Raw genomic sequence first — 20780 nt, 5'->3', positions numbered from 1 at the left:
ATCCGACCTCAGACACTTAACACTTACTAGCTGTGTGACCCTGGGCAAGTCACTTAACCCCAATTGCCTCACTAAAAAAAAAAAAAGAAAAAGAAAAAAGAACAAGTATGTATTGCATTTTCTAAGTTCTAGGTCAAAAACTTTCTGTATTTTTATTTAATCATTAGAAAAGAAGTGTTTCTATAAGAAGCTATGTGGAGAAAATTTATCATTCAGCAAAAACACACAAAAAATGTAAAGAAATGTACATAAACATCAGCATAAGCAAGTTGGGATTCCCATCATTTTTTATACCTAAACAGTTATGGAACTATAAAAGGAGTCTGTGAAAATGCTAGGATAGAACATGAAAAATCTGAAAGACAAATAGATCTATTCACATACTAAAAAAAATTCTGGCACTTTATTTTCAACTCTGATACACTAGTACTGAACACTTCCTTAATGTGTATATGGCTGAGAATTCAACTGAGCCTAAAAATTGGAAATTATATATCTGTCCCAATAGTTCTATTTGCTGAATACTTATTTGCTAGGTTCTGAACCCATATTCATCACATATGGACAAATATGAAGTATGAAAAATTCCATCAGAGAAATAAAGATTTGTCCTGACGATAATTATTTGGTAGTAGTATTAATCTATTTTGTGTGTTTATTTTTGAGGATGAGAACTTGTGATTTCATTGATGTAGACTCCATATAGGCTTACTAAGGTCAAGCTAAGCAAACACAACTCTATATTGCAGGGCATTTGGGTGGAAAAAATTCCTTTTTACCTCCAACTTGCTAATAATTTCTAGTATCAGAGAATAGTCTGAGAGCACTGAGAACCTAATTGTCTTGCCATTAATCACTCACCCTACATTTGTCTCAGACAAACTTGAATTCAGTTCTTACCGACTCCAAGGTAGGTCTTGTATACACTAAGCCAAGCTACCATTCTTGTTTTATAGTAATATTTTAATTTAGAAGATGTTGGAAATATTTGAATTAATGAATATATATATATATATATATACACACAGACATATAATATTAGAAATTTTTCTTGACAAATTAAAATAAAAGTAGGTACTTTAATAGTATTGATATGACTCAACTTTTTGATCAATTGATACATTTGGGTTGAGAACACTTTATTTCAAGGTGGGTTTTCAATACAAATTATCAAGTTTCATATATTTATTTCATATATTTATGATGGGAGAAAACAGTGGACAAATGACATAATCTACACATGGCCTGAGGAAATATAACTCAGTGCACATTATTCAGTAACATCAATCCTGCCTTCTTTATATAATAGTGAGGACCATGGGGATTTAGTTGTATATATTATTACGATATTTGCTAGGATGCTAGGACATTGCCAAAAGCAGAAGTGAATTATACTCACAAACTATGGACTTATGATGGCTGAACCAGTTAATAAAACAATGTGAACTAACCCTGAGGGGGAAAACCCCATAGGCAAAATTTTAAGGCAAAAATAGTTATGGGACAATTGTTCTAACACATTCTGCTTATACTCATAATTCTATCCTGCTTTTAGAGAGAGAAAATACCGGACTCTAGACTAATCTATAAACTATTTTTTTTCATAGGAAGCATTCACTCTCATTTTCACTTTTAATTTCTATTTCCTTACTTTATGCTATATAACACTTTCTCATAAATATGCTTCTTAGGCATCTGTCATTGTATTGATATATTTTTGGGGATTTACCTAAGAATAAAAAGTAATCTCAGCCACTCATACATAATCCATATGGACTTAGATGACTACTGAAATAATATTAAAATATATTTTCCTTTGCTAGTTCTGGTTCATTGAAACTCAATTGACAAGAAATTTTGTTTCTGTCTTTCTTATTCACTTAGCATGCTCTTATTTTTTTTTAATATTAGTGCTTTTGTTAGGTTTCGCATGAGTCCAAAACAATATCAGCTCTGTGGGTGGAGGAGAAAGAATACAGAAGGTTAATAAAAGATGAATTAAATCAGATTGAAATGAAGAATTTGTAAATAGGACCTTCCTTCACATTTATTTTTCTTTTTGTTTTCCCATGGGAAATGGAAAAATGTTTTAAAAATGAAGTTTATTTTTGAAAAGAATAAAGAAAACTTGGTAGAGGAGGAGGAAGTAGAATAAGTTATACATTTGCCACCTCCTCCTATACTACCACCACAACAGATAAGGACTGCAGGTCTAAAAATTCTCCTTTTCCTTCACCAAAATCAATCCATCTTGCAACTAACCATTAATAATGCTGAATTTACTTATTTTAAAATATAATTTTTATTTATGTTAAAAATCATCATTCAAAACTTATTACCAATCATCAGATAATGATGATTTTTACATGCAATTAAATGCATCTGAAATTAATTTTGTGACTTTTATTAATTTTCAACAGTAAACTCTATTATCAATTATCTACTAGCATGGCTTGGCACAGAATTAAAGAATTTTGGAATTGGAAGGGATGTTAATGGTTATCTAGTCTAAGATGCATAAGTCCTTGCTGATTAGACTGCTAGCTTTCCTAATCACATGGCATTAAGATTCCTCATGATGGAAAATATTAAATCTGGGATCATAGCATTTCTAATGGGACATCAGAATTCATATTAACCATCTTATACTCAATAAGAGTATTATCTGCTTTCCACCTAACAAGTGGTTATCCATCCTTTGTTTACAAAGATCCAGTAAGAAGGAAACCGTTACCTCCTCACACATTATCAATTCATTCTGCTCTAGGATATCTCTAAATGTTAGGAATATTTTTCTTAGTCCAATTATAAATTTACTTAAATGTAGTTTCCACCAATTGTTCGCAGATCTGTCCTCTAATACCAAGCCAAATAAATCTAATATCTCTTCCAATAAACAACCCTTCCATTACTTGAGAAAAGTTATTTTGTACCACTCATAGTTTTCTTTTCTCCATAGTAAAAACCTGCAATTCTCAGAATTTATCTCATATGCCATAAGCTCAAATTTTATCATCACAGTAGTATTACACAGTACAGATATGTGTTACGTTACACATTATATATTACACACATATATACATTCATATGTATATTTGTGTCTAATGGTAGTCATCTCTAGGGTGGGAAGGGAAAGAAAAAGTGAAAAAAGAAATGTACACTATAATTTCACTCTATAAATTCAAAACATCTATTTATCAGTTTTTCCCCCTCTGGCTGTAGATAACAGCTTCCTTCATATACCCTTTGAAGTTAATTTGGGTATTTATAATTATAATTATTATTATTATTATTTTTGGTGAGGCAATTGGGGTTAAGTGACTTGCCTCGGGTCACACAGCTAGTAAGTGTTAAGTGTCTGAGGCTGGATTTGAACTCAGGTCTTCCTGACTTCAGGGCTGGTGCTCTATCCACTGTGCCACCTACCTGCCCCAATTTGGGTATTTATAAAAATCAAAATGACTTATTCAAAGTTGTTCTTAAAACCATACTGCTTTTACTCCCTGCAACATTATCTTTTGTTCCACTCATGTTGCTCTTCAGTATTTCATACAAGTTTATCCATGTTGTTTTTTTTTTCCTATGATCATTGAGCTCATCAATTCTTTTAGTACAGTAGTATTTCATCACAATCCTATTGACAGGTATCCTTGTCACGGACCTTTTAAAATTTAATTTTAAAAATTGTTGGTGGCACAGTGGATAGAGCACCAGCCCTGGATTCAGGAGGACCTGAGTTCAACTCCAGCCTCAGACATTAAACACTTACTAGCTGCGTGACCCTTGGCAAGTCACTTAACCCCAATTGCCTCACAAAAAAAAAATGTGTTTTAACCTTAATTGATGCCATATAAGATTATAATTTCCATATGCAAAAGAGAAAATTAAAAAAGAAAATTGCAAAGGAAGACATAAATCAACATGTGCAGTTTATTATTCTCTTGGACCATAAAATAAATTTGTTATTTTTAAAGCTGTCTTGCTTGACTCTGTTTCCTACTGACCTTCCTTCTGTTTTCTTACCTTCATTTAAAAATATGTCTCAATGACATTCTTTTTATTATTTTTCTTTCTTTCAGTTATTGGTAACCTTAACACTACCCTCTCCCCTCCACCACCAAAAGAATACCAAGATCATTTTATGAAATATACATAGTCAAGCAAAACAAATTCATGTATCTATCTCATCTCATCTTGAACCCAGAGTTCATCACCTCTCTGTCAGAAGTGGGAACCATATTTCATACATGCCACCATAGCCTTTATCAGAGTTCTTAAGTCTTAGTTTTGTTTTCTTTTTCTTCCAATAGATTTTATAATATAAAAATTGTTATCTGGTTTCTGCTCATCTAAATTCATATGTCTTTCTGCATTTGTTTGAAAGTATCCTTGTATTTTTTACAATGCAATATTCCCTTATATCCATATGCCATAATCTGTTCAGCCATTTCCCAACTGCTAAGTACTCCCTGAATTTCTACTTATCTTCCCAAATTAAAAAAGAGTTATTATCACTATTAAAAAATTATGAGTAATTTTCCTCTTCTTTGATCTATTTGGGATAACTACATAATACAGATATCATTGGGCCAAATGGCATGAATGATTTTAATGACTTGACTTTTTGTATACAGTTTCAAATTGCTTTTCAGAATGATTGGTCCAATTTAGAGATCTACCAGGAATACATTTATATGCCTGGTTTCTCACTGCCCTTCCAACTATTATCAATTTTTGCCATTCTGATAAGTAATCAGTGAAACCTTAGAGTTGTTTGAATTTGAATTTATAATTATTTACATGGAACATAGTCATATGTCAGTTGTAGCATATATTTCTTCCTTTGAGAATTGCCTATTCATATCCTTTGATAATTTATCTATTAGGGAACAGCTTCTATTGTGTGACACCTTGTTATAAAAATTAGTTCATTTAAATCAGTGGCCCTAAGGTTCACCTGGTTCTTTGCTCTACAGCTTTAGGGAGTTTAGAAGGAATGTTAAAAGTCAAATCAAAATTGCTCTGAGCCTCTGCTTAGGAAAAATAATAATAATATATAGGCTCTCTGTTCCAATTAGGAATTTTCTATCTCTAGTTAACCCCCAGCCTCTTTGTACATGAGACAAAACTCAGTTTATTGGAAACATTTGGGTAAGGAAGTAGTAGATTTCATTATGTATAGATAGATACTAGGAGGAGAAGTATGAGGAAAACTTGACAACTGAAAATGCTATGGAAAAGTTGCAATACCACATCTCATGGTTCCAAGACATCTAGTAATTGTGCTAGGCCCTAGGTGGATGGATTCTGACCATGCCACCAGACTGAGTGAAAAAAAATGTTAAGTTAAACCAGGTGCATGTGTTGGAGCTTCCATGACACCAGGCCATTTTAGGAGGGAGAGAGGAAGAAACTGGACTATGTCTAGCAATTGTGGTCCACATATTTACCATCATAAGCAAACTATGGACTTCCTGAATATGTTTGGCTGTTCTCTCAGACTTCATCAGGGCATCTTACGTGTACCTTTCTCTCCTCCTGTTGTACATATATTCTCTCCAGGACTTTTCAAGATCATTGTAAGAGCAATTAGTCTCTGAAATGGTAAGTTTCCATAATTCATAAATCTCATATTAATTTCACTAAAGACAATATGATGGTAAAAATGTGTGTTATGCTGTATAACTCTTTGCTCCTATTTTTAGAAGTAGATAATATTAAACATTATTACATAATCTTCTTTGAGCAAGTAAACCACATCACCTTGTACATGTATTCTCTATCTAGCATGACAATAACAGATATGAACCATCTCCATCATAGCTCAGTCCTACCTTTGCTCCTTAAAAAATGTGTTGAAATGACACATTTGGATCAATTTCATGAAGGCACATATAGTAAACCAAACTTATGTAATAATTTACAGCTTTTTGCAGTGTTGGAAAGTTTCTTAAGTCTCTAAGAACATATTTCTAGTGCAAAATCAATACTGTTCAAGAGATATTTTTACACTTTGTTGAAGGTCTGTGAGTAAGTAATTAATTAAGACTTGTTCTAATGGAGTTAAGGTATTAAGACTAGAATGGGGGAGGGAGTGATTGTGAGCATAATCTTAAAATTATGTACTTGAATCAGTTCCTTAAACATTCTGGATACCCAAATTTATCAGGAAATTTTGCTGCAAATTTTATCCTAGTTCACTGTTGTCCTTGTAAAAGTACCTGAATTATTTTTTTCAAAAACTGTTTAAATTTTATCCAATCAGAAGTGTCCATTTTATCTTCTATGAACTGCTTTATTCTGGCTTTATCAGTTCTTTGATGAATATATTGGTCACTAAAGGATATGTTCAATGTCTGTACAGTTCTGATTTTTTTGGTGAGTTTCTGATGCCCTAATGCATGGTCAATTTTGTACCAAATGTGAACCAAATTAATCTCTTACTAATAGATTTACTATTTTTCCTTTAAATAATTTATTTCCAATAAAGTACTGAGATACTGTCTTTAAGTGTATGTACATATTTTAAGTACATTTATATCAGGGTATTTATTAAAACTATATGTACACATTGCAATGTCTTTAAGCATGGTATATTTTCCCTGTTTATCCTTTTAATCAAGTCTATTTTTAGTATTTCCTTATCTGTGGCCATGCTTTCTATTCCTTCTTTTTTTTAAATTAACTTTAAATAAAGATTTGTTTCTGTCCATTTTCTTAACTATGTGTGAATCTTTATATGTCACACATATTACTTGTTGTTGGATTCCCTGTTTGAATACATGCAGATACCCTTTTTCACTTTATAGGGAATTTCAAAACATTCATGTAGAAGATTGTAATAATTCATTATTTCCCTCATAAACATTTTTTTCTTTGTCCCTTACCTTTTTTGGGTTTTTTTGGGCGGGGCAATTAGGGCTAAGTGACTTGTCCAGAGTCACACAGGTAGTAAGTGTCAAGTGTCTGAGGCTGGATTTGAACTCAGGTACTCCTGAATCCAGGGTCAGTATTTTATCCATTGTAGTACCTAGATGTCCCCCTTACCCGCCTTTTTTTAAAAGAACTAAGTAGTGAAAGAAGAGAGTACTCAGTCCATTGATTTATGAGGTGGTCAAATTCTATTTTCATGTTCTTTGATCTTTCTCTTTTCTGAAGAATGATCACAGGTTTTTACTCTTTCTTTCCTTTTACCCTAATCTTCTTCATATTTCACTCTCTGAGTTTGGAGTTTATTTTGATTATGATTATTCTGTTCTTGATTTTACCCTAACTTTATTCATCCTATCCCCTTTCCTAATTGCAGTTGTCTTATGTTTCTTGGTTGCTTTATATGTATTTTAAATTAAAACCTTGTGTGTGGTATGTTTGTATATATGTATGCATGTATGTCATTCATGCATGTGTTCCATACTCCTTTATCTATTTTAGATAAAAGTAATATAGAAATGATACTTTCAAATTCCATGTTTGTATAACCTTCTTCATGAACACCCTGATTATATGATAAAATAAGGTACAGCTTCTTCCTCATCCATTCTCCTCTAAGTTAAAGTATTTTTCATTTTTTTAAAATACTCACATTATAACAAATAAATTATCACATGCTTGAATAACCTAATGGTATCTATAATACCTTGATGGGTTGTTAAGGAATATTTCTCTTCCATTAGAAAGAAAACACTTTATTTTTGGATAATTCATTTCAGACGAATTAATCTTTTTTTGTTTTTCTTTTGTTTGTTTTGTTCCTATAAGTTCATTTTAAATTTTCTATTCATTTTTTTCATTAATAATACTTGGAAGTAATTTTTATAATAATGATCCATTATTTTCCCTCTCAAAATATCCAATTTTCCTCAAGATGTCATCATTTGTTGTAAATCTATCATGTTTTAGGGGATATCATATTATAGGCTCAACTCTTCATTAAGGTAGCTGTCAAGTATTTTGTGTTCCTGCTTATCGTTTTTTAGCACATGAAGACTTTATGGTTAATTTCATTATTTTTTCCTTTCACTAAGAAGTTTAGTAAGGGCATTGGCAATTTGAAACCAATCCAGAGGTGGACAAAAGGAAGATGAAGGGATTGATGACCATGGCTTCTGTGAATCGGTTGAAGAAATTAAACTGTATCACATGAAGAAAAAAGCTACGGAAGGTATTCAAGTATATGAATGGCTGTCATAGAGAAAAAAGAATTAAGATGGTTCTGTCTTGCCTGAGAAGGCAGAACTAGGAGCAGTAAGTAGATATTGTGGAAAGGCATGTCAAGATGTAACGTAGAGAAAATCTTCCTAACAATTAAAGCTATCAAAGAGAAGAATGCACTACTTTAGAAAGTAGTAAGTTTTGAAAACCTCATTAGAGGTTATCGGCAAAGGCTAGATATTATTATGAGATGATAACTTATCATCATATGTGGACTTCTTGTTCAGGAATGTGTTGGACTTAATGACCATTTGAATAACATTTCAAATAATTAAATGTTGGACACTGATATATCTGAAGAGGTCAGAGTTTACTTAAAAATAGAAGTTGATGACTATATGGTAGAAAGAGGTTGTAAAAGGGATTCTGTTTCTATTTCTTATAGGAATAATTGATTTATGTTTACAATCATTTTGAAATATGATATTCTATGACAGTGTAGGAAAAATCCTGTCAAGAATCAACCAAATTGACCTCCAGGAGACTTTCTCATCCATAGATTCAGTTTGGGACAATCACCTACTTCATCTCTATTTACCAACATTTACCAAATAGTGCCTAGTGAATTCCTTACATTGGTTTTCATCAACTATTAATGATAATGACAAAAATCCAACTCAATTATTCTAACAAATGTTTTTCATCTGCCTGATATATGCAAGCATAATAATGATTGCAATGAAGTATTTACAAGATTCATTTCCCTTCATTCACCATGCTTCATCTAATGAAACCCAGGTTTTGCCATATCAGAATACATACATACATACATGCATATATATATATATATGCATATATATGTATACACACACTTATATGGTTATTTCACATTAAATTATATATCTGTCATAGCTAAGGACAACTTATTACCTGTTTCTTTGAATTTCAATACTGGCTTGGTTTGACATTAGTTTTGCAAAATGAGCTGAAGTTCTTATTTTCTTGCCAAGCATTTATTAGTTATTTCTAATTCTTCTGCTTGCTTTCAAAAAGTACCAATTTGGATTCTTTGAAGAAAATTTCATTGAATTCTTTCTGATTAAAACCAGTAATTAGAAAATGCCAGGTTCATTTGAAAGTTCCCCCACAAGAACTAAATACATACTTTTAAAATTAAGAAAACATCTTAATTTTTTTTTCATTATCAAATAATTAGCACATGGTGCCCTGGTGTTCCTATGAATTATAAAGAGGATTAGGACAGGAATGGGTAAATAGTACATTTTCTCCGGAAACCACAAAATGTACTTTCATCTCGAACAATATAATCTTATAAAGGAAATGTCTTTTTTATTACTCATTAATAATTTCATAATATTGTGTGGCATCCTGGCTTTTTAGGTTATACAGTACAAACAGGAAAAAGGAAATTGATGGAACTCTGGCCACAAAATGTAGTTGAGTGTTCATTAATACAATGAATCCTATCAAAATAGGTCAATGATACATCCATTCTTCAAAGATCTATTATTTTATTGGCTCTACTGTAGCATATTCCCTTTCTGCTTTAGGAGATTACCTTCATGGGTTTTGATAGCAGAAAAAAAAATAGTTACCTTATCATTGACTCTCCTAGTGCTGAGTGTCTCTGATCATCAGATGACAAACATACAATTTTTTACCATACTTAATAAAACAAAAAAGATCCTGCACTCACTCCAGAAATATAATATTAGTAATTCACCTTAAGATTTGAATAATATTTTGTTACATACTGAGATTTTCAATTCCTAGAGAGATAATGCATTCTGAATTATAATACCTATGCATTGACCAAATGTAATATGACACATTTATTATTTTTTATCACTGTGGAATAGTGTTTTGAAGTAGAAATCAGCTTCCATTTCCTTGTATGTGGGAGGAATAACCTGGAACTTTATGGGAACTTATGGCATTTTTAGCCTTCATCCAGGTAAATAAGCAAAGATTCAAAATCCCAGAAGTTATGAGAGACAAACAATTCTTCCCTCATAAAGGGGAGCAGAATTTGTCTCATCTTTTTGAGAGGGTTGTTATATTGGAGCATTCGTGTATTTTACATCTTCTCATTCATTTTCATTTTTCACCAGTGGAACTGGGAGTTGGGGGGAGGGGAGTAAGGTTGTACAGATATTGTGATGTTTAAGATCCAAAGCTGACTGGTCATTGTACTACTGCATTAAATTAAATATTAATTGTATAACAATAAATAGTTTTGAAGATCAGATAGTTATTAAATGTATGTACTCAAGGTCCTATGCCATAAAACCCTTAGATCAATTTTATTTTTTAAATAATATAATTCTTGTCATATACTAAAATTTTTGATTGTATGGTGCAAAGAGTGCTGAACAGAGAATCAGAGGACAAAGATCTGAGTCCTAGCTCTGCCACTTCTTAGCTACTTGACTTCTAGGGCAAGTAATTTCATCTTTCTGTGCCTCAGCTTAACTCATTGATAAAGTACAGGCATTCAGATATATGATATGACGATTCTTACTATTGTTAGATTCTATAATCTGTAACTTATTGAAAGTAGTATTTTATCTGAAGGTATAATTTTAAAAGAAATGATTTATTGATCTCAGATTGTGTGGTAAGAAAAATATTATATAGTAAAACTCATATAGGTTTTTTCTTTCTATGATTTATATAGTTACTTATTTCAATAAAATTATAAAGAAAATGTTTTATTTAATAAAAATAATCACTCCCATTTTTCATCTCTTTCTAATTTTGTAGTCCTTTTCTTAAATTGATCCATATTTAAGTAAATGATCTTTCCTCTATAAAAAATAGAATTTTATATAAGAATCTCCCCCTTTCAAATATATTAAACCATAGTCCATTGATATTCCTTGGAGAGACAAAATGGTATTTGATAGAATAAGCATTATTATTTATCAAAAATCAATAAAAACATTGATTCATTGGATAATTTTTGTAATATTTGCAGTACTGATGATAAATATTTATAAAAGGACTGGTACTGAAATGATTGCAACTCATGTATCAAAATTGGCTGTTAAGGAAGAAGTAAAGAAGTTCTATTAAAAGCTCAATTATACTCTCCAAATTAAATCAACATAGATTCTAATATTCAGTGACTTCAGTGATAATGTGGGAAAATATGAGAAGAAGGAGGAATATATAGAAAATCATGATTTAGTGGGAAAAAAAATACCAAAGGCTTCTACTCAAGATGGAAGGCTTAAAGTGATGATCAGTTTCTTCAAGAAAAGTATAACATACAAAATGAAATTCTTCATTTTAATGAAAAGAAGATGACTATTGGAATCAGAGTTATTTTTACATTAAAGTTATGTAGGTACTCAACCACTGTCTTGTCAAGGCCAAAAACAGAATGAATAAGTGGGGGGAAAAGTCACATAATCGAAACAACTCAGTCTTTTGCTATTTAAAGTAGCAATGAGGGAAAAAGAAGGAAAATTACAAAACATGACAGCTCTGGCAGCTAGGCAGTAGGTGGATAGACCAATAACCCTAGAATTAGAAACACATGGGTCCAAATTCAGACTCAGACATTCACTAGGTATATGACTCTGAAAAATATCACTTAAACTCTATTTCTTCATCTTTAAAATGAAAATGATCATAGCATCATATAACATGATATTCGTAAAGCACAGTACTTGGCACATAGCAGGCAATTTTTTATTACCATATTAATATGCTATCAAAACCAATTACAATAATTGTATGCAAACATTTAAACATTGTAATTCTCTTGCCAGAAAAAAGAATCCCCAAAGAGTATAAACACTGAAATGCTTTCTCATTGATAGATTAGTTGATTGACATATAGTAAGAGATGAGAATCAAAGGTAATTCCATGTTAGAATATAAATTATTTTGGAAAATCTTAAAACAAAAAGTAAAATGTATGAGTATGAGTAGGGTCATTTCATTTCGGAGGGAAAGCCAACTGATCATAGAACTAGTTTATGGAAAACTTGGAAAAAGACTGAACTAAGAAAGTAAAGTGAGGGAGAAAATGGAAACACAACCAATAAAACAATCAAAAATGATCTAAAAAGATAAATATAGCAAAATGTATATACTATCAAAGATATTAGAACCACCATACTCTGAACCTGACATCACAGTTCTGCTCTTGCATTTATAGTATATAGAACAGCACAAAAGAGATTAAGATGGAGGAAAACAGATAGGGGAAAATGTATGCAGAGGAAATTTATGTTGTAGGTAATACAAGTGTTAGGAAACTGAGCAATAATAAACAAGATATGAAAGGAGGGGAAGATACTAAAGGCATAGAAAAATAACAGACTTTATTAATAAGAATAAAAGGATGGGCAAAAGTGAGATTATCAATAACCACCACCCTCCCTTAATGTCTTGTCATATTTATGAGAGTCACCTATACATGAATTGAGGAATTTTCACATATGAAAATACATAACATTTTAACCTTTTTTAAATTTACTAAGTTATGGTGAACAAAAGATCACATTGTGCTTATTGTTAATTGATTATAAAAATCATTTCATTTGGTAAACATTTCATCTTATAGGTTTTTTTTTTGTTTTTATTAAGCAAGTGTCCCTTATCCATACATTAAAACAATCGGTGAATTCCTTGGAAAATATAACAACAGAAATAACTTTGATCAATAATTCTTTAATGGCAAATACAACATGAATCATAAAACAAGGGAATCTACTCTTGAAAATTATGTTTGTATCTGTCATAGAGGAGATCTAGCACCAAGTCCAGGTTGAAGAGTGATTCCTGCTGGATAAGGAGAGACTCTGGATGCTACCCTTTTCAGATGACATTATAATGATTGTATCAAGCCTTAGGAATATTGACATTCCCTCTAGAAATGATCTGAAATGTCCCTGAAAGGTGTTTAGCTTGAGTTATTTATTTGGCTTGAATATCTAAAAAGAAATCTGAATGAGAAATGTCTATTGCCCAGGTTTCAACATATGTATTAATTGACACTCTGTATAGCTTTTTCAGCTCTTTTTTATACTATATCATATATGGTAATAGAGTATATATGTATATATGTCATAAACTATGTTTGTCAAGAGCAAGATATAACAAATTTAATAGCCAGAATGTTCCATTGTACTCTCCCAATGTCAAGAGAAAATGAGGAAGGCGTCCAGTATATTTGGCAGAACCATTGTTGCTAACTTTTAGGAAGGTATGGACAGGCATTCTATAGTTTGGAAATTAATGAATGTATTGCTATCTATAGCACTGTGAGGAATCTTCCAAACAATGAGATAATATTTCTTTTTGAGTATTTGGACATATTATTTCATTTGATCCTCAAAAGAAATGTTGAAATATATGGAGAGGAAGTGTTATCACCATTTTATAGATTTGGAAAGCAAGCCTCAGTTGACTTATCTTCAGTTTCACAACCAGTGAATGGCAAAGCCAAAGTTCAAGCCTAAGTCATATGCCTTGCAATTCAATGTCATTTCTGTATCATGCATTACCCAATTATTGATATGTATACAATGCTAATATCATAATAGAAACAAGCATGTGGATGATTATTCAATTTCTTCATTGCTTCTAATTATGCACTGATTTATATGGAGATTTACATCTTATCCATTTTAAACCCCATCTGTTTAAAACTTGCTACTCAAACAATTCCTTTTTTTTTTCTCAGAAATATTTTCATAAAAGGATTTAGCCATTCTTTTTAGACAGACTGGAAAAATAGCATGTTTGGCAGTTTGAAATGCTTTTGTCACCCTCCATCTAAAGTAGAGTTAATTTGAAAGAGGGGGCTGGGTGGGTGGGAAATGAATACCTCTTGGCAGCCAACATGCTGCCAACATTGGTTTGTATTCTTTTTCTAGTTCAGATAGTTTTCGAATAAGTTGAAACAATAGAGAAACTCATGTTTGAAGAACAGCTGCTTACTTCAACATGTAGTATGAAACAAAGGGTATGCTACAGTATTCCCCATTAATTGTTTCAATTGTGTGTGAATTACCCTGAATATGCATTACTTTTCATTCCAAAATCTTCCATTAAGCCCACAGGGAGGGAAACTTTGTGGGCTGTCATGCTCTGTGCTACATTTAATATGCAAACTTACTTTGAAAGACATGAGGCACCTGCACCACAGATTTCAATGGGAATTTGCATAATAAATATAGTGCAGACTCTAATCCTGCCTTGTAGGAGACTATGGCAGATGTATAAGCAGTTTCATGTGATAGTCCTGCATAAACAAAATTGCTTTGCAGTGGAAATTCAGGGTCAAAGTAGGACATGTAATCTGTAATAGAATGAACATGTCTTAGATATGAAAACCTCCTACACTAAAGACTTCTGGGAAAGCTTTCCCAGCAAACTCGAGGGTCCTCATCTTCTTTTCATCAAATTTTGACATCAACTTTTTGTCAAAAGTTAGAGTTAGACTTCAAAGTGAGTGCCAGGCACTCTGTACTATAACATGGGGGAAATACTAACTAAATCTCAAACATTTATGGTATTGTAGGGTTGGCAATGTGTTTTCTTCACAGAAATACTGTAGAGTATTTTTTGTCCCTATATGAATGACATGTGAGGGCATGGAATCTCAGAGAACTTACATGGCATGTTTATGGTAAAATAGTTAATAAGTGTCAGACCTGGGACTGAAAGCCATAACTAGGATGAAGCCCACAAAATTTGTCCTCAGCAAATTGGAATTTTGCCTTGAATTGCTGGAAGCCCTTTTACAAACTGAACAGATAAAAAGTACTTAATCTATCAGATTATTAGAAAAAAAAAATGAATGAATGACAAACTGAATGAATGAATTCATGAATGAATGAAAAAGGAATTATTAAGTACTTAGTATGTGCAAAGCACTTTAATTAATCATTTTGTAATAGAAATAGAAGAGTAAGACAGTCTGTGCTTTCAGGGGACTTAATTTCTAGTAGAGGGAGATAATATGACAGCAAACTGTTAAGAAAATTGGAAAGGCTCACAGTCTTTGAGATGCAAAAGCAAAGCAAATGGGCTATTCATTTTCTTTAGTATCATTTCCATTGATAAAATCACTTTTGATCACATAATCAAATGATCATATAATCATTTGGCAGTGCTAAGGAGTTTGGTAGTAAGTGAATAAAGGAAATTATCAGAAACTATACTTTGTTCTCCCCTTGACACAACTCTTCCTTGAACCTCCTGCATCTACCCACTTCCCAAATGGTTAGATCCATGGAATTGGTTTCAATATAAACTGGAATTTCTGTATTTTCTTCTCTCATGGTGCTCGGTTCAGAGTTCTATCTTGCAAGGGAATTTCATGCTCCTGAGCAACCTCATCTACCTTTCTCAAATAAATTGATTTTTAAAAGTTAATTTACAAGAAAGTGTTATGGTGCTTACCCCAGATGCCAAAACTGTAATGATTTCTGGGACTTAACCTCAGGTCTTTTGATACTGAAAGAAGGGCTCCTTCTATTATATCCTTCTTGTTGTTTAGTGATTTTTTAGTCTTGCTTAATACTTTGTGAGTCCTTTTGGAGTTTTCTTGGCAAAGATACAGGAGTGGTTTTCCATTTCCTACACCAGGTCATTGTACAGATAAGGAAACTGAGGGAAACAAGGTTAAGTGACTTGCCCAGGGTCACATAGCTGGTTAGTGTCTGAGGCCAGATTTGAAGTTCAGAAGAGTAAACTTCCTGTCTCCAGGACCAGCACTATACCCACTGAGCCACCTAGCTGGCATTTTACCATCTGGCTGTGCTTCCACTATATCCTATTGCATCATAAAAAGAATATTTCATGGACCAAGAAACTGACAAGAAATGAAAAATCCAAAGTGAACTGATAAATGAGCAGCTCACATGACATAACATGACTATGATCCAATGCTGATGTTAACAGGGCAGATCATTGTTATTAGAGTATTGGGGGGGGGGTAAGAAGGGAACTTGACCTGTTATTTCATTGATAAAATCAATTATAATAAGGATATTCTCTCCATCAAGGCAGAGAGGCACATGCACTGTAACTTATGGCTTTAGAGGGTTTCCTGGGGAACTGAGAATTCAAGTTGCTCAGGGTCACAAGATTATCTCTGTTTTAGGTAAAACGCCTTCTTGATGTTGAGTGCAGGGTATTAATCTGTTATTTAATCCTTCAGCTTCAATAAGGAAAATTATAATTATATAATTACTATGGTGAACTGCAAGGTAATTTAGCTTAGCAGCTAGTCAGCCCAGTCACACAATTCAGAGCAAGTTACTCTGCACTGGTGGAGGGAGTTTTCTCATCAGGGAGTTCCCTATGCATTGAAATTACAACTCCAAAATAAAAAAAAAAAAAACAATGGGCTAGAATCTCCTTAAAGAAGTCACAGTTTTTATTTCTAAAGGGTAACAAATACAATGAATTGGCTGACAAAATTAACTCTGTAGGCTGCTCAAGGGAGAAGGCCTTTCCCCAGATTTGAATTATAAAGTGATCAATAGGCAATGCAAAGATTTATTAACTTAATTGAGCTGGGTAATCTGTGTAGAAAAGAAAGAATAAACAAGGGCTTGCATATGTACTGCTGCTAGCCTCAGGCAGACTTCATACCTGGGAAAATTGGTGGAAAAGAAATTTATTTTTTTTTAAGTTAAAGCTCATGCATTTTATGATGAAGGTGTACTTTGCAAATAGACCCCCCCTTCATTAAGAAGGGCCAGAAGCCTTTCTATATCTCAGTATTCTGCTCAGCCACCTTTATTCTTTCTCTCTGTGGTATCTCTCATAAATCCTTGTGAATCTCTTTAACACAATAAACAGAACTATAAGAGACTATCATTAAGCACCACAGTTCTCTAAAGTTTTCAGATTCAGAACTTTTATAGGACCTACCTTCTACCAAGTATATGATTGTTGTTATTCACTTAGATGCTTCATAATTTCCTGGAAGTAACTTTGGGCAGTAAAAGTCTATACCATCAAAGCTTCAGTTCTCTAAGGGTTCCCTGGAGCTAAAAAAGTTAATAATATGGGCCTAAGATCAAATCATGTATCTTATATCCACAAAATCCACCTTATTTATGTACAAAAATGTATGTCCCTAAAAAAGGTGGAAAAGATAGTGGATTATGTCAATCTGTGGAACAACAGAAAAAGATGAAATACAAGGTGGCCCTGAGCCATAGTGTCATGGATTTAGAAATGGAAGAATCCTTAGAAGTTTTCAGATCCAAAAGGTTATGTGTCTTCCCATAGGTCATAAAGGTCTGATGTGGGATTTGTACATGGCTCTTTCTGACTTCAAGCCTAACACTGATATATTATACAGTGTTGTCTCTAAGGTGGACTATCTGTATTTCTCTAAGATCCTCTTCCACTTCAGTAGTGATGGAAAAGGTACAAGAGGTTGTGTGATAAAATACCCTAGGCTGTTCAATGTTTCCTCCCAGAGATTCCACCATTGAATTTATACCTACTGTGAGCATAAATAGAAAATTGCTCAACAGAATGGTTGGATCTTTTCACAATTCCAACAGTGGATTAGTGTCCCAGCTTTTCCACATCCCTTCCAATATCCAGTATTTTCTGTTTTTGTTATATTTGCCATTCTAATAGGAGTTAGGTGATACTTCAGAGTTGTTTTAATTTGCATTTATCTGATCAATGATGACCTAGGGTATTTTTTCATATGATTTTAGATAACTTTAATTTCTTTGTCTGAAAATTACCTGTTCATATCCTTTGACCATTTATCATTTGGGGAATGACTTGTAGTTTTATAAATTTGATGCAGTTTTCTATATATTTGAGAAGTGAGGGTTTTATCAGAGGTATTTGTTTTAAAAATTCTTTTCCAGTTTCCTACTTCCATTGTAATCTTGCTTACATTAGTTTACTTTGTGCAAAAGCATTTTAATTTCATGTAACCAAAATGATCTAATTTACATTTAATTTTATTCTCTATATCTTCTTTGGTCCTAAATTCTTCCCTTGCCCATAAATCTGACAGATACACAATTCCATACTCCCTTAATATGCTTATGATATCATCCTTTATGTGTAAATCATGTATCCATTTTGACCTTATTTTAGTATATTTTGTGTGATGTTGGTCTATACCTAGTTTCTGCCATATTGTTTTCCAGTTTTCCCAGCAGTTTTTGAGAAATGATGAGTTTTTGTTCCAAAAACTTAGATCTTTGGATTTATCATATACTAGATTACTATACTCATTTACTATAGTATAATTTCTATTTGTTCTATTCCACTGATCTACCTCTCTATTTCTTAGCCAGTACCAGATTGTTTTGATAATTCCTACTTTATAATACTTTTTGAGTTCTGGTACTGCTAGAACACCCTCTTTCATATTTTTTTTCATTGATTCCCCTGATATCCTTGAACCTTTGTTTTTCCAGATGAAATTTGTTTTTTGTTTATTTCTACCTCTATAAAATATTTTTGATAGTTTGGCATAGTAATAAATAAAAAAATTGACTTAGGTAGGATTGTCATTTTCATTATAATGACTCTGCCTACCCATGAGCAATTAATAATTCCCAATTGTTTGGTTTTGACTTTATTTCTGTGAAAAGTGGTTTGTAGTTCTGGTTATATATTTGATGTGTTTGTCTTGGGAAATAAATTTCCAAGTACTTTATATTGGCCACAGTTATTTTAAATGGAATTTCTCTTTCTATCTCCTGCTGCTGGACTTTATTGATCATATACAGAAATGCTGATGATTTATGTGGGTTTATTTTGTATCCTGCAACTTTGCTAAAGTTGTTAATAATTTCAAGTAGCTTTTTATTTGATTCTTTAGTATTTTCTAAGTATAACATCATCCCATTTGCAAAGAGTGATAGTTTTGTTTCCTCATTACCTATTCTTATTCCTTTAATTTGTTTTACTTTTATTGCTATTGTTAACATTACTAATACAATATTAAATACTAGAGATGATAATGGGCAGCCTTGCTTGAGCCCAGATTGTATTGGGAAGGCTTTTAGGTTATCCTCATTACAGATAATGCTTGCTTATGATTTTAGATAAAAAGTACTTATCATTTTAAGGAAAACTCCTTTTATTCCTATGCTCTCTAGTGTTTTTAATAGGAATGGGTGCTGTACTTTCTCTAATGCTTTTTCTGTATCAATTGAGATAACCATATGATTTATGTGGCTTTTGTTATTGATATGGTCAATTATGTTGATAGTTTTCCTACTATTGAGCTAGCCTTGATTTCCTGGTATAAACCCCACCTTATCATAGTGAATGATCCTTGTGATACATTTGTGGAATACATTTACTAGTATTGTATTTAAAATTTTTGCATTAATGTTGATTTGCAAGATTGGTCTAAAATTTTCTGTCTCTGTTTTGGCCCTTCTTGGTTTAGGTAATAGCAGCATATTTGTCTCATGAAAAGAATTTGGTAGGATTCCTTCTTCACTTATTTAAAAAAAATAATTTACATAGTATTGGAATTAATTATTCTTCGTATGTTTGGTAGAATTCACTTGTGAATCTATTTGGTCCTGAGGATATTTTCTTAGTAAATTCATTGATGGCCCATTCAATTTCTTTTTCTAAAATTTGGTTACTTAAATAGTTTATTTCTTCTGCTGCTGATCTGGGTCAATTATTTTTTTGTGTAGATATTAATCCATGTTATTTACATTGTCAAAATTATTGGCATGTAATTGGGCAAAAGAATTGCAAATAATTATCTTAATTTATTCTTCATTGGTGGTGAGTGCATCACTTTCATTTTTGATACTAGTAATTTTGTTTTCTTTCCTTTTTTGTTTAAACTTATTAATGGTTTATCTATTTTATTGATGTTTTTTCATAAAACCAACTTCTAGTTTTATTTATTTTTTCTATGCTTTTCTTACTTTAAATTTGATTAATTTCTCCTTTGATTTTAAGAATTTCAATTTGGGTGGCAGCTAAGTGGTGCAGTGGATAAAGCACTGGCCCTGGATTCAGGAGGATCTGAGCTAAAATTCGGCCTCAGACACTTGACACTTTCTGGCTGTGTGACCCTGGGCAAGTCACTTAACACTTCATTGCCCCACAAAATATAAATAAATAAATAAATTTGGTGTTTAACTGGGGATTTTGTATTTGTTCATTTTCTAGGTGTTTTTTTCTGTTGTATTCCCAAATCATTGATGATTTTTATTTTATTGATGTAAGCAGTTAGGGATATAATTTTTTCCCTAAGAACTGCTTTGTCGTAATCCCATAAATGTGGATATGTTATTTCATCATTGTCAATTTCTTTAATTAAATTATCAATTCTTTCTATGATTTGTCCTTTGACCTACTTGTGTTTTAGGATCATACTTAATTTCCTTTGCATTTTTACTCTTTCTTCCAATTGTCCATTTTTGAATGTAATTTTTATTGCATTATGATGTGAAAAGGATGTGTTTACTATTTCTGCTTTTCTGCATCTAACTGTAAGGTTTTTATGCCCTAACACATGGTGAATTTTCAGGTAGGTCCCATATGTTCCTGAGAAGTAGATGTATTCCTTTCTATTCCCATTCAATTTTGTCCAGATATCTATCATATCTAAATTTTCAAAA

The sequence above is a fragment of the Dromiciops gliroides genome, chromosome 3, assembly GCF_019393635.1.
Source record: "Dromiciops gliroides isolate mDroGli1 chromosome 3, mDroGli1.pri, whole genome shotgun sequence".
NCBI classification, from domain to species: Eukaryota; Metazoa; Chordata; class Mammalia; order Microbiotheria; family Microbiotheriidae; genus Dromiciops; species Dromiciops gliroides.
Note: the sequence above shows the minus strand (reverse complement) of the source record.